The sequence below is a fragment of the Zootoca vivipara genome, chromosome 9 (genome assembly GCF_965207765.1).
Source record: "Zootoca vivipara chromosome 9, rZooViv2.hap1.1, whole genome shotgun sequence".
Classification (NCBI taxonomy): Eukaryota; Metazoa; Chordata; class Lepidosauria; order Squamata; family Lacertidae; genus Zootoca; species Zootoca vivipara.
In genome coordinates, this window is record NC_142592.1 from 49895453 (window position 1) to 49909197 (window position 13745).

Here is a 13745-nt window from a genome sequence, read left to right on the forward strand (position 1 = left end):
CAAGCCCAGCTCAAGTATTTTTGCCTGGCTGGAATGTTGCCACAAACTAATAGCGCTTTTTGCTTACCTGGATGCAGGACAGAGAGATATGTGCAAACATGCAGAAACTAGCCTACAATACCAAGACAAAAATTAAAATTTATTACCCTACCTACTTTTGCCTTCGACCCTGCTCCCCACTGGCATGTGCCCCCACCCCACCCTCAGAAGGTTGACTGGAAAAAAGATTTATCACTGCTCCTCACTGCCCCCATAATTAACTTGAGAAACCCCCCTCCTCCCAAAAACAAACCAGGGTGTGCGTGCACAAGGTCACATTAAACCCCGTGGAACAGAAAAGGGCACAGCACCTTTCTCAGCCCCTTTTCCAAATATCTCCCATCATTCTGCTCTTAAAACGACAGTAATATACAACAACCAGCTAAGAAGGAACACAGGTACCACACACGTGTCGTCAGTTTCCTCATTTGGAAGCCCAGCAAATCAACCGCAAGGGGAGCAAAAGCAATTTTAGAGGCATAACGAAAACTATACCGTGCAACTGCAGCCAGAAGTCAGCTTCATTCATTCTCTCGGGGTCAAAAAGGCTGCAACCGCAAATGAGGTTTCTTGATTCATTTCGAAATTGCGGGGAGAACAGAGATCACTCCCCCAGGTCCTAGGAATGCTGAATCTCTAGAGAACCTCTTCCACGTGTTTACATAAGAAAACAGGCATTCAACCGCCCCGCTCCTTTAAAATATCATTAGCTTTATAAACAATTGAATGAACGCAGGTTCTAAGGCAGCAGCCTCTCTCCCCAATGCATGATTCATTCAACAGAAACGCTAAAAGCTCCTTACCTTTACAGTTGAAACATGTTTGGCCCACAAGTTTCTTCTGGCTGGCTGTCTCTCAAGTAGGAAATGCATTAGTTGCATGCTTTGAAGGCGGGGCGAAGGCTATGAGCTGGTATTTATTTTTGGGGGGGTGGACTTCCCCAGATGAGGTACAGGTGTTTCGAAATCCAAACTTGAAGAAGCCAGGAGCAAGGAAACGCTGGAACTACTATTCCCAGCATTCTGTTCTTCCGCCACCACAGGGCACAATGGATTGTGGGAGCTGCAGTTCTAATATTTTCTACGCTGTGCCTAGGACTTTTGCTAGGCGGGTGGGTGGGGAGAAATGTAAATGCAAAAATCCATCCTTGCATGAATAAGGGAGATTGTCGGTCTGTTTCACGTGTTCTTTTACAGTAAGAAAAGATATCTCCATTGTTTTGGCATTTTATAAAGACTTGCGTATCTTTGCTATACAGTACTCGGCTTTGGTGATGGTGCAATTCACTTTCAGGACCTTTCTACATTTAAAATATATATATATATTCATTTTTAATTTGTGTTTTATTGTTATGAAACTAACTTTAACTATTTTAGTTTACCCATTTATATCATTTCCTTCCTCAGCTCAAGGCGGCTGAGGTGGTTCTTCTCTTCCCTTATTTAACCCTCACAACAACCCTGTGATGTAGGCCAGGTTGAGAAACAGTGGATGGCCCACAGTCACCCAGTGAGCTAATATAAGAATAAAAATAAGTTGTGAGCAGATCCTCACCCCCAGATCTGCTAGACCTCTCAACTACACTCTTTTGGACCTAGCTGTTTAATTCCCGGCATTGGCAGGCATTTTAGAAAACGGAGAAAGACAAGAACTGTAGCTCAGAGCCCACACTTTGCCTGCAAAAGGTCCCGGGTTCAATCCCCAGCATCTCCAGGTAGATGAGAGACCCTGAAAGACCCTGTCCGGGGAAAAAACAATGAGTGATGCTGCCAGTCAGTGTAAGCAATGCAGAGCTTGGTGGATCAAAGGTCCAACTCTGTATACTGTGCCTTCCTCCCTCGTGCCAGGTGTTGGCCCCTCGCCTCCTGCCTGGCCAACACAAGGCAGTGGGCATACCACTCCCCGCCCCCCAACACAGGGTTGCTCTGCTTGTCATTAGAGCCTGGCACCTTATTCTGCCAATACTTAAGGTAAGGTTTCCATCCAAATAGGAATCAAGTTTGGTTTTGTCTCCCGTCTTCTGTGCTAGTATAATCAGTCAATTTAGACATAACTGCATAATTAGATATTTCATCTTCCAGTTATTTAATACTGGTGGTTAATGCCCCTCCCTCTCTCTTTAATCTGATTTTTGTGATTAATATATTGCTCCTTTATATGGACGCAGGTGAATAATGAGTTACTATGCAAAGCTGTTCTCAAGGCCTACTAGATATTTAGCAAAGCAGCACATGGCATCCTCAGGCAGTTCCCAGAATGTGCTGGAAAGCTGGCTCTGCAGCCACAATGTTAAATTTCTCCTGAAGTAGCATCAATAAGAATAACACTCTAAATGGACCTCCAGAGTCACAATGCTGCTGCTGCACAGTACACAATATATTGATTAATCAGGATTTGAGCCTCTTCACATATGCATTGTTCAAGCCTTTTTACTAATATTGTCTTGGCTGTCAGGCTTCCCATAAAGGTTGGTTGGCATAAGTTAAAAAAATGTTTTATGTTAATATATACCTGTTTGCTTGTTTTCTCCTCCCTCCCCATCCATTTTCTGTGTGTGTATGTGTGTGTGTCCTGTCTTTATAGATCGGGGGTAGGCAACCTAAGGCCCGTGGGCCGGATGCAGCCCAATCGCCTTCTCAATCCGGCCCATGGATGGTTCAGGAATCAGCATGTTTTTACATGATTATAATGTGTCCTTTTATTTAAAATGCATCTCTGGGTTATTTGTGGGGCCTGTCTGGTGTTTTTACATGAGTAGAATGATGTGTGCTTTTATTTAAAATGCATCTCTGGTTATTTGTGAGGCATAGGAATTCGGTCATTTTTTCCCCTCCAAAATATAGTCCGACCCACCACATGCTCTAAGGCAGGCATCCCCAAACTTCGGCCCTCCAGATGTTTTGGACTACAATTCGCATCATCCCTGACCACTGGTCCTGTTAGCTAGGGATCATGGGAGTTGTAAGCCAAAACATCTGGAGGGTCGCAGTTTGGGGATGCCTGCTCTAAGGGATGGTGGACTGGCCCACGGCTGAAAAAGGTTGCTGACCCCTGTTATAGATTGTAAGCCTGAAGGCTAACCAGCCTATTGATGGCAGAATGTCAGTGCTACCTATGATTGTATTTAAAGGTCCCCTGCCCCCACCAATGGTGTTACTACAGTCATCTCAGCTTTGATCAGTGATTTACTACTGTAAAAGATGAAAGGGGCGCTTATTATTTGTACCCCACCCATCTGACTGGGTTGCCCCAGCCACTCTGGGCAGCTTCCATCATAATATAAAAACATAGTAAAAACCTTAAACCTTAAAAAGCTTCCCTATACAGGGCTGCCTTCAGATTCCTCCTAAAGGTTATAGAATTGCTCATCTCCTTGACATCTGATGGGAGGGTGTTCCACAGGGAGGGTGCCACTACCAAGAAGGCCCTCTCCCTGGTTCTCTGTAACCTCACTTCTCGCATGATGGAACTGCCAGAAGGCCCTCGGAGCTGGACCTCAGTGTCTGGGCTGAACGATGGAGGTGGAGACGCTCCTTCAAGTATACTGGGCCGAGGCCATTTAGGGCTTTTAAGGTCAGCACCAGCACTTTGAATTGTGCTCAGAAACATACCGGGAGCCAATGTAGGTCTTTCAGGAGAACTGGTGTTATATGGTCTCGGTGGCTGCTCCAGTCTAGCTGTCACATTCTGTATTAGTTGTAGTTTCCGAGTCACCTTCAAAGACAGCCCCACACAGAGTGCATATATATTTAAGCTCCAGTTATCACTGACTGTAATGCTCACATCTCATTGCCATTCAACTCCTACCTTACCATTTTCTCTTTTATACAGCTGCCAACTAAGATCTCACTTAGTGACCTCGAGTCCAAAAAAAGCTTACGGCATAATCAGTTTGTTCGCCTTTTAAGATTCTACACCATTTTAATTTCCACAGTGCCCCAGAGTGAAATTAACATGGCTTCCCAACCCAGCTGCCTGCTGCGCATCATACAAGAGCACACATTAATGATTATTTTGACATTCATACTTTGTCTCCATGACTTTTGGGTGGGAACCCCTTTATGCAAACAATTGAATCCGCTGCAGCTTGTTTCCTGTTCCACAAATGTGTATTGTTGCCCTACCATGAATCTTAGTACCATGATGAACTCCCTAACAGTGGAAATCATAGTGCTTTTCTCTTCCCTCCCCTCTCCCCACTTTAAAATTAAATGAATAAATAAAAGCAGCTGTTTTGTGTTTTACCCATTCTGATCTCGACCACTTTCAATTAAGGTCTTGCCCTATGTTATGGCCTGGTTAAGGTGAATGAGGGCTTTTGAAATGGAAATGGAAAATTGCACTAGTGCCTCTCATTTGCTTCATAATAGTCCATGCATCTGAGGGCAAAACGCAGCTAACCATCCTTGCATATTGATTTAGCTGTTCCTTTTATTCATTTTTATTTGGGAAATCGGAAATCATATTGGTTCATGCGGGTGGCGAGGCGGGGAACCTTAAACATAAGCTATGAAACAACCAACAGGAAGTGCCTGCAAAATGAACTCCTGCAAAATTTTAGCAGATTACTGGAATAACAGCTAAGAAAAAGCCTGTAACTCACCCCATATACTCTACAAATCCTGACATTACCCCCAGCTGCTGAGTAGACAATAAGTGATGGCATTGTTTATAGTTTTTTTTATGGGGTATTAAAAAACCAGCGTCCGCAGGTTTTCTCATGGAATGGAATAAAATATTAAAGGATTTGAACTGAGGCGACATCTGCACGCATAGGACCACAGAAGACCAATTGATTCATGAGCGTGTGAAAGAGAGATTCTTTGTTTCAATTTCTGTTGTATTCCTATTTAAATATTTATTTCTCAAATGTAAATTACCGGTATGTTGCACTCTAACATCCTAGTGGGACGGAGGATGGGGGGGGGGCGAGGAAAGAGAACCACCCACCTAATATCTCTTGAACTGCAGCTTACTTACGGGTGCCCTTCTGGTGAAAGGAAAAGGATACCGTTTTATAAACAACTCAGCACAGGGAGTGATTGTATATATTCAGTGCTTCACCCCCCCCCCAAATGTTTATGGGTACTCTCATTTTGTCTCAAGAACATCACCATTTTATAGTTCAAATTGGGGGAAATAAATACAGTAAATGGGGGGGGGGAGTACAAAGATTAACAAAATGTTTAGGGGCATGCATATCCCTGTGTACCCCCAGGAAAAAAGCACTGTATATATTAAACTATCCTTCCGACTATTTGTTGAACAACTTCTTTGACATGCCTGGACTGAATGTCTTCTGCACAGATTTATGGAGAAACTGAAATGTTAGCAAAGATTAGCAACAAGATGAGAGAGAGAGAGAAAGTATAGTGCAACACAAGATCTCGCTGATCTTTATTTTCCAATGAAGAATGTTAATAGGCTTTGCAGTAATACTAATAAGGGGTTGATGCCTTTAAATGCAAAGGCTGGGAGTTGGGAGAGTGTGCAAATTCCAAGTGACTGGCTGAAATAACACACTGGAATTGGTTTATATTTTTACATTGTGATGAAAGCTTTTCATCTTGATTATGTGCAGACAGCAGATGTTATTTAACCCTAACCAAAGAACAGGGGCGTAGAGGGGAAATATTAATAGGAAAGCTACTCAAATAAGGCTTTTTTGTGAATGTTTCCAGCAAATTAAGAATGACTGTCCTGGTCTACATTTTTGGGGAGGGCTATGTGTGCCCATATTGAAGGAGGAAAAGTTCTTGCGAGGTTGACCAAATAAGAAGGCGGTTTTGTAGGGTGTATGGGTGAGAAATTGTTTGATTGGCATTAGAATGTGAACGCCTTCAAAATTCACACCTCCACATTTTGAAATGAACTTCTCCAACCAAAGAATGTACACAAATTAGGCATATATTAGGGGGCAGTATGCACAAAAATGCAAATACTTGTGAAAACAACATGGGGGAAATGCATTGTATTGGGGAAAATTACTTGCAACTAAATGTCTATTAGGCAAAATCACATAAACAAACATGCAGATGCAGGGAAACGTGCACTAAAATGACAACAACTTTTTAGGAGGAGAAACTTTTTGGTCACGTCTACTCAATCTGCCGGAGTCTGTCTTTGCATGCAGGGGGGAGTCCCTAACTCACTGAGGGTTTGAAACCCGACCACCCTCACCTGCCAGTCAAAGCCATTTCCCAGGGTGTGGCTGCTGTCACACGCTGAAGAAGAAGAGAAGAAGAGTTTGGATTTGATATCCCACTTTATCACTACCCAAAGGAGTCTCAAAGCGGCTAACTTTCTCCTTTCCCTTCCTCCCCCACAACAGGCACTCTGAGAGGTGAGTGGGGCTGAGAGACTTCAGAGAAGCGTGACTAGCCCAAGGTCACCCAGCAGCTACATGTGGAGGAGCGGAGACGCGAACCCGGTTCCCCAGATTACGAGTCTACCACTCTTAACCACTACACCACGCTGGCTGAGAGTTTCTAGAAGCCACAGGTAAGAACTGAGAGGAGAGTGGGGACTATAGGTGGACACACTCCCCCAGAAGGAGCATGCTGTGTCCCCTCACCAGAGAGTACCCGTCCCCTAACACACCATAGACTCCAAAAGGGACAGGCTGATCCTCAGGGTCCCTTCCAACTATACAAATGATTCTATCATAGTGCCATTGGGACTGTGTTGCTAAAAGATGATGTGTTTAGCTTCAGGCAGCTGAACCCACATTATACAGTACTTAGAATAGGCAGCATTTCATAGCAGAAAAAAAGATAATATATTCTAAAAAGTAAAAAATAATAAAACAAGCATCTGTAACCATATATGTGGCTGGCCAGCCATGACATAACTAAAAAATTTAAAAGGAAATATAGGAAGAAAGTATGTTGCAGCAACCGGCACCTGCCTTATGGGGCCCCACCTTGCCTACACTGACCCAGATTCTACTATGGGGTCTGCTCACCACTGTCTTTCGCTCTCAGAGCCCTGCTCACAGAGCCCTGCAAGGATCTTTGTATTAGATCCGCAGGCCCCGATCTCTTGACAGTTGGTCACTGCTTGTTATTGTGAGCTGAAATGTGTCCCTATCTATGTGATCAAGTTAATTTCTATGCCAGAATAAATGTAACACATTTAATCTGATGATAATAAATTGGTTATTGAATTTTCCGTCTCTGAACCTCATGTGCAGAAAGCCATCAGAAATTGATCTGGAGAAGGTTAGAAAGGAATATCTTTAACAGGACTATAGCTACATTTTTGGAAGATGCCTAATGTTGGTGCAAACAAATATATAAACAGAAGAAATCTTGGATACCAAGATCCAAATCTGGGGCAAGTACACTTTGGTGTGAAAGAACCCCAGCAGAGATTCAGAAAATACGCAGCAAAGTAAAGTGTGGAAATACAGGCTGTAAAACCTTAAAATGTGCCCTTTAAAGTGAATTTCAAAATGTTCGCCTTAAAAGGGTTTCTTTCCAAAGTTTCCCTCTGCACCCAGTATAGGAAAAGACCACACATTTGGTAAGTTAAAAATGGATTGCAGTACTTACAAACTCTTCAAATGTCAGATTCATGTGATTCAGAAAAGTTAACACAGGCAGTAAAATGTAGCTTACTTACAAAGTGGTGAAAGTTCCTAAATTATTGGTATAGGTCTAGGAACTCAAGAGTGGCCTGCAGTTGAGCTGGCCTAACCAGCTCAAACCTCATTACATGCTGTGCTTCTTAGGTAGACTGGAGGAGAACAAAGACTTGATTGCCTCCCAAGGTGAGGGGAAGTGGGCATAGCTAAGCCTGGCAGGGCAGCTTACTCTATGGTATTAACCCCTTCATGCATTAATTAGACTTATGTGTGTTGGTTATATGAGGCTGGTTATCCCACACATTGAAACCCCAGGGTAGCAAAACAGTAGGTTCTTTATTGGTTTGAGATATATCGTGACCTGCGGAAACCGCTGAGATACTATGCCGCTTGATACAGGAATGGGGAGACCCTTCTTTAACTCTCCAGTCATGGAGGCTGCAATCCTTTAAATGCTCTCCTAGGAGTACGCCCCGTGGTATTTGCTGGGTCTTCCTGTATAAGAAGCCATATATAGGGCTGCACTGTAAGTGACCTGGGACATTCACTTTCCATCAGCCTTATCTATCTGACAGCTTATGCCAGGCACCCCCAAACTTCGACCCTCCAGATGTTTTGGACTACAATTCCCATCATCCCTGACCACTGGTCCTGTTAGCTAGGGATCATGGAAGTTGGAGGCCAAAACATCTGGAGGGCCGCAGTTTGGGGGTGCCTGGCTTATGCTATAGTAAAGTCTGTCAGTCTTTAAGGTGGCATTTTTTTTGTTGGTTTTGCTGCAACAAACTAACACAGCTACTGCTCTGGAAACTACCTGACGAGGTTGCTGTGAGGACCATGTATGCCACCTTGAACTTCTTAGCAGTAGAGTGAGATATAAATACAGTAAATACATAAATGTCAATGAATTGGGATGGAAATAAGGAGCAGACCCATCTGCTAGTGGTGCTGGTGGAGCCAGAGGCAAAGGTGAGTAGAGAAATGGATGGGACTCTGACCTTGGTACAGTTGGCTACATTCCAGCCACAGAGGTTTCTACACAGGCATCTCCAGGCAAGCAAGTAATGGTTAGGGTACATGTTCCAGCCATGCAAAAAGCTGGAAGGATGTTCAGCAGGGTCAGTGAAGGACATGTCCTGAAAATGGGTATATCCTAGGCAGAGTCCTGGGGGCCAGAGAGAAAGACCTGGAGGGCCGTATTCAGCAGCCGGGCCTGAAGTTCCACATCCCTGACTTAGTATCAGGACAATAAGAAGAGCAAAGAATTGTTCATGGGGGGGAATCTTGTGCCCCCCTAAAAGACTAGCAAATTTTGTATTATGTATGCTTTTAATAGACTAGTGTTACGCATACATTTGATGAAGTGGACTCTAGCCCACAAAACCTTACGCCATGGTAAAATGTGTTGCTTTTCGAGGTGCTAAAGGACTCATTGTTCTTTTTATCCCTCTGGAAATAATTTCTCCAGAGAGTTTGCAACCCCAATAAAGACATCAAGGGCTTAGCTGCTTCAAGAAGAGTTGTGTTTTTTTTAAGCCACAACACTGAGGAGCCCTTCTCTCGCAGTAGCAGCATCTGTTAGCTGCTTCAGCAGAATTCCAGCACTCCCTTGTCACTTTTCCCAGGCTCTCCCCTGATGGGAAGGAGCGGGGTGAAGGGCTCAAGTAGTTAACTGCAGCAGTGGGTGGAGTAGGAAAATGCTTTTCCTCTTTGTGGCTATCAGATTGAGCTAACTTTAGCATGTGTTTACGATCCTCGAACACTGCCTGGGGTTTTAGATGGGAGGAGGGGGCTTGGGGGTCTGCGAGTCCGTCCATCCCCCGCTTTCCCAATAAATAATGCTGTTGAGCCTGAGAGCCCAGGCTGGCACTGGGAAGACAGGAATGGAATGGGGCCCTGCGGTGGAAAGAACAAGTGTGTTTTGCGTAACCAGCCCACAAGAGGAGTGGAATCTCAACAAGGGGGACGACTTGCCAACCCTTGCCATCAAGTTTGCCCTTGTCTTCTGTAATTTTCCAAAAGGACCTTCACTGAAAGAACGCCATGGTGCTGCTTTCTTTTTTAAAGCGCCCCTGTTTTCATTTCCCCCTGCCTTCTGTTTCTTTAGGAAATCTCGCAGTCAGTGCAGCATAATGGATGCAAAATGGGTTCAGGTGCAGACTTCAGGTGATGCAGGAGTCAGATAGGGAACAGTAGAGGTCAAGTGACGACTCTAGGGGTGGGAAACTTTTTCAGCTTGAGGCAGGGGCACACAGCCGAAGAGGGCATCTTCTCACAGCCAGGTAAGCTCGCCTGGCTTTGGGACGGAAAGGTATTTATAATTATGACGGAAAGGTATTTATAATTATGAGAGCACCTCGTGGCCTGTGCTTGCCAGATCTCCACAACGAGCCAACTCCACAAAATGGGTGCCAAAAAAGGGTCCTCCTTTGAACAGCAAGCAACTTAACTTCAGCAGGTTGCAGTATAGTCAGGAGAGTCCCACCTTTAGTCCCACCTGTAGTTAACTAATACACATTAGTAAGGTACAGTCAGAGAAGGGAACAACAGGGATTTCAGGCCAGAATTTCATACTATGTGCCACCAATCAGAACTTTCTTGATGCAGAACATGATACAGGATAACCTATAGGTTACAACAGTTTGCTTTATATCCCTCAGACTGGGTATCCTGCCGCTGAGAGGAGCCACAGGCTGTCTCAGCTTCCAGACCAGACTGCTTTCAGACACAGATTGATCTGCATAAAATTATACAGTACACTTAATAAAACTTAAAGCTTATTTTGGCAACGAGTCTCCCCATATTGTGAGTCATTTTTGACCCAAGTCACATTTTATACCACCTTAACTGGATCCTGCCATTCAGACTTTCCAAAACACAGTGTTGCAGGAGATTTCTTGAGTAGAGGACCAATCAGTCAGAATTTTCAACAATATGTCACAGGCGCAGAGAAGAGCCTTAAGGAAACTATCACAGGATGAGTCCATTGTTATCAAACCAGCCAATAAAGGAGGAGCTATTATTATTTTAATTACCAAACCTATCCATTCTGAAGGAAATCAGCTCTGAGTGCTCACTGGAAGGACAGATCCTGAAGCTGAGGCTCCAAGACTTTGGCCACCTCATGAGAAGAGAAGACTCCCTGGAAAAGACCCTGATGTTGGGAAAGATGGAGGGCACAAGGAGAAGGGGATAACAGAGGATGAGATGGTTGGACAGTGTTCTCGAAGCTACGAACATGAGTTTGACCAAACTGCGGGAGGCAGTGCAAGACAGGAGTGCCTGGCGTGCTATGGTCCATGGGGTCACAAAGAGTCGGACACGGCTAAACGACTAAACAACAATTTTGAAATACAACGACAACTTTCTGATACCACATATTACATCCCCATTACATGTGACCCTACTAACAGGATCACCAGACTTATTAAACAGGTTGTGCAGGAAGATTTGGCTTTGAATTACATTACATCCACAGAGGATGGTTATTTGATTAACCTATCTCCTAGAATACCTTGTTTTTACATTTTACCTGAGAAAAAAGCATCCTTTTCTCATTACCTACTTGCAGCCTTGCTGTTGGCAGCAACAAACCCTCTCATTGCTCAGTACTGAATGCCTAACATTCAGCCTGAAATCCCTACTTGGGGCTGCGTCAGTGAAAATGGAGTTTTAAGAACATTTTGGAAGCAGCTGAGGACCTCTGTCCTGCACCCAATACCTCTTCAGCTGTTGTGGTACAAGCAAGGGCTTCTACTACTGCAGTCAAAGCCCTAATGGAATCAGACTGACCATTTCACAAGAACAAAGAGCACCTGCGCCATCACTATTGTTTAATTTATATACCACTTTTCCACAGCAGCAGCAGCAGCAACAAAATACCTGAAGTGATTTACAGCACATAAATACTGAACAACATCAAACAGCAGCACCTAGCAGATACTATGACTGTTTCAACCCATTAACTTTTAATTTCAGTAATTCTTTCATGTGTCCACTTCCAGAAGGGGACGGCTATCTTGATTCATGCTTTGATGGCTCATACATGGCCAAGTAACACATGTGTTAAGGGAATATTATAGTTTTTCTTGCTGTTTATCCAAATAGCTACAAACCATTTTCCACCTCAACACTGAGAAGACAGACGCTGGAAATTACAGAAACCAATTGTATCATTGGTGAGTGACTTTGTTCTGGAAAGGCTTAATGCTAGCACCAGGTGTTTGCATATAGAATACTCCTATTATCAAAAAAGTTACTGGACTCAGTGGGCTTATTTTGTTAAGGGACACCAATGAAGTCCTGTGGAATAACACTCAGACTTGACATAGCATCATTTTTATTATCCTTTCCTTCCATGACTCACCTCTTGTAGCTGTTCAGCTGGAGCATCTATCAAAGGAGCACCATGTGTCACATACTGGTGACATGGTGAGACTTCCACCAAATACTGTAGTCACACACCCCTCTCACTAGGCCACACTCCCTCTGCTTCGCCCCCTCCTTGGGTGCTTTTGCCTGGTTGTTACTGTGAAAAGGTATTGGACAATGCAGGCATTACCTTGTAGCTTGCCGGAATGGAGATTGACATGTGTCTGCATGCGCAGCAGGGTATAGATGCCCAGCTTTTGCATGGCTGAAATGCAGCCCACTCCTCAAAGTTAAGAGTCTTTTGCCTCTGACTCCACCCATCATGTACATGGGCGGGGGCAAGGTTAAGCACCAGGGAATGCTGCCCTCTGGCCAAAAAGAGTTTCTTGTCTCTGCAATAGTTCCTCAGCTGGTGTAATTTGAGTACGGGATTACTCTGATAATGTGCTTAATTGAATGGCCTTACATAACCATCAAGTATTAGTTTAGTGAAATGTGTTTGACGGCTCTTTGTTTGACAGTTTCTGGCTGATGGAATAGCTTTAAAGATAAGCAAGGAGCTCACCCAGAGTTTACAGGGCACTTTCTCACTTGTATTTTTAGTTCCTGCCTAATGTGATTGTATTTATATTTTCTTTGCAGGCCTATAATCAGTTTCTATCCATAACTGCAAATCAAGAGATTACGAGCTGCCAGAGAAAGAAAGGAATTGTTCCTCTCACCATAACTGAGCTAAAAACAGATTGTGATGCTTGCCTCTCCCCTTCTCTTTTTGCACATGCGAACTCTGTAAATTTAAAACGTTTCAAACAATTAAAAGTTGGTTTTGCCCACGTGTGCTTAAATGTTTCGTATTTAAAATATTAAGTCAAAATGCTTCCCTTATAGACCTCTAGCAAGTTCAAGGAGTGCTCATTTTGTTTTTGGACCAGAAGGCTTCCCCCCGCCCCCTGAAAAGTGAGTGCAGTTAGATGTGTTTCTATTTCAAATGCTGCTTCCGCACTTATAGGGCTTATTTTCTGCTGACATGTACTTCTGCAATCCACTAGTAGTGGGATTAATACTGTGGCTACACAAAGCAGTATATTCTCTGCAAAAAATCAGCAACATCCTCCCCCCCCCCTCAGCATACTACAATAGGTTTACTCGAAACCAAGTCTCATTTATCAAAGTTCCTCTTTCTGCCTACACGCACACACACACACACACACACACACACACACACACACAAAGTGAAAATGCACTTAATTCTAAATCTTACAGTCACGTGTTGATATTAACTAGGAAAATGAATAAATCTTCTAGTAAGCTGTGGCTGATAAGAAATAACCACCTGAAGCTCAGTACAGGCAGCGACCATTTCAAGCATGTCCCATTGATCACCAACGTGTGAGTCCTTTTGGACCCATAAGAAGGTGGAATGGGGGCAGGATGGAGTGGGGCAGGATGGGGCAGGGCACACTTATGCACAATCCAGCGATGCATAAAGAACTAATAAATCAAAGCAAGAGGGGTTATTCCTGCAATACCTTTGTACACAGAAAGCAACTAAAGAACAAGAATAGGATTGCTGTTGTTGTTGTTTAGTCGTGTCCGACTCTTCATGATCGTGTCCGACTCCCCATGGACCAGAGCACGCCAGGCACTCCTGTCTTCCACTGCCTCCTGCAGTTTGGTCAGACTTGTGCTGGTAGCTTCGAGAGTCCCCTTCTCCTTGTGCCCTCCATCTTTCCCAACATCAGGGTCTTTT

General features: G+C 44.0%; 1 protein-coding gene across 7 annotated transcripts in view; it reads right to left on the reverse strand.

The window, feature by feature from the left end:
* Positions 1–13745, reverse strand: part of TBXAS1 (thromboxane A synthase 1) — a 254516-nt gene that overhangs the window by 233996 nt on the left and 6775 nt on the right. Inside the window, exons 1-2 of one of the 7 annotated variants that reach the window (XM_088652215.1) lie at positions 843–1032; positions 68–112 (exon numbers count right to left, since the gene is read on the reverse strand). The exons of 1 other annotated variant lie outside the window; for it this stretch is intronic. The gene's annotated coding sequence lies outside the window, so the exon portion shown is untranslated. Of the gene's footprint in view, positions 1–67; positions 113–534; positions 801–842; positions 1033–13745 lie in introns of those variants that run through there. 5 more of the 7 variants (XM_088652213.1, XM_035128282.3, XM_088652218.1 and 2 more) reach the window with 5 other exon arrangements.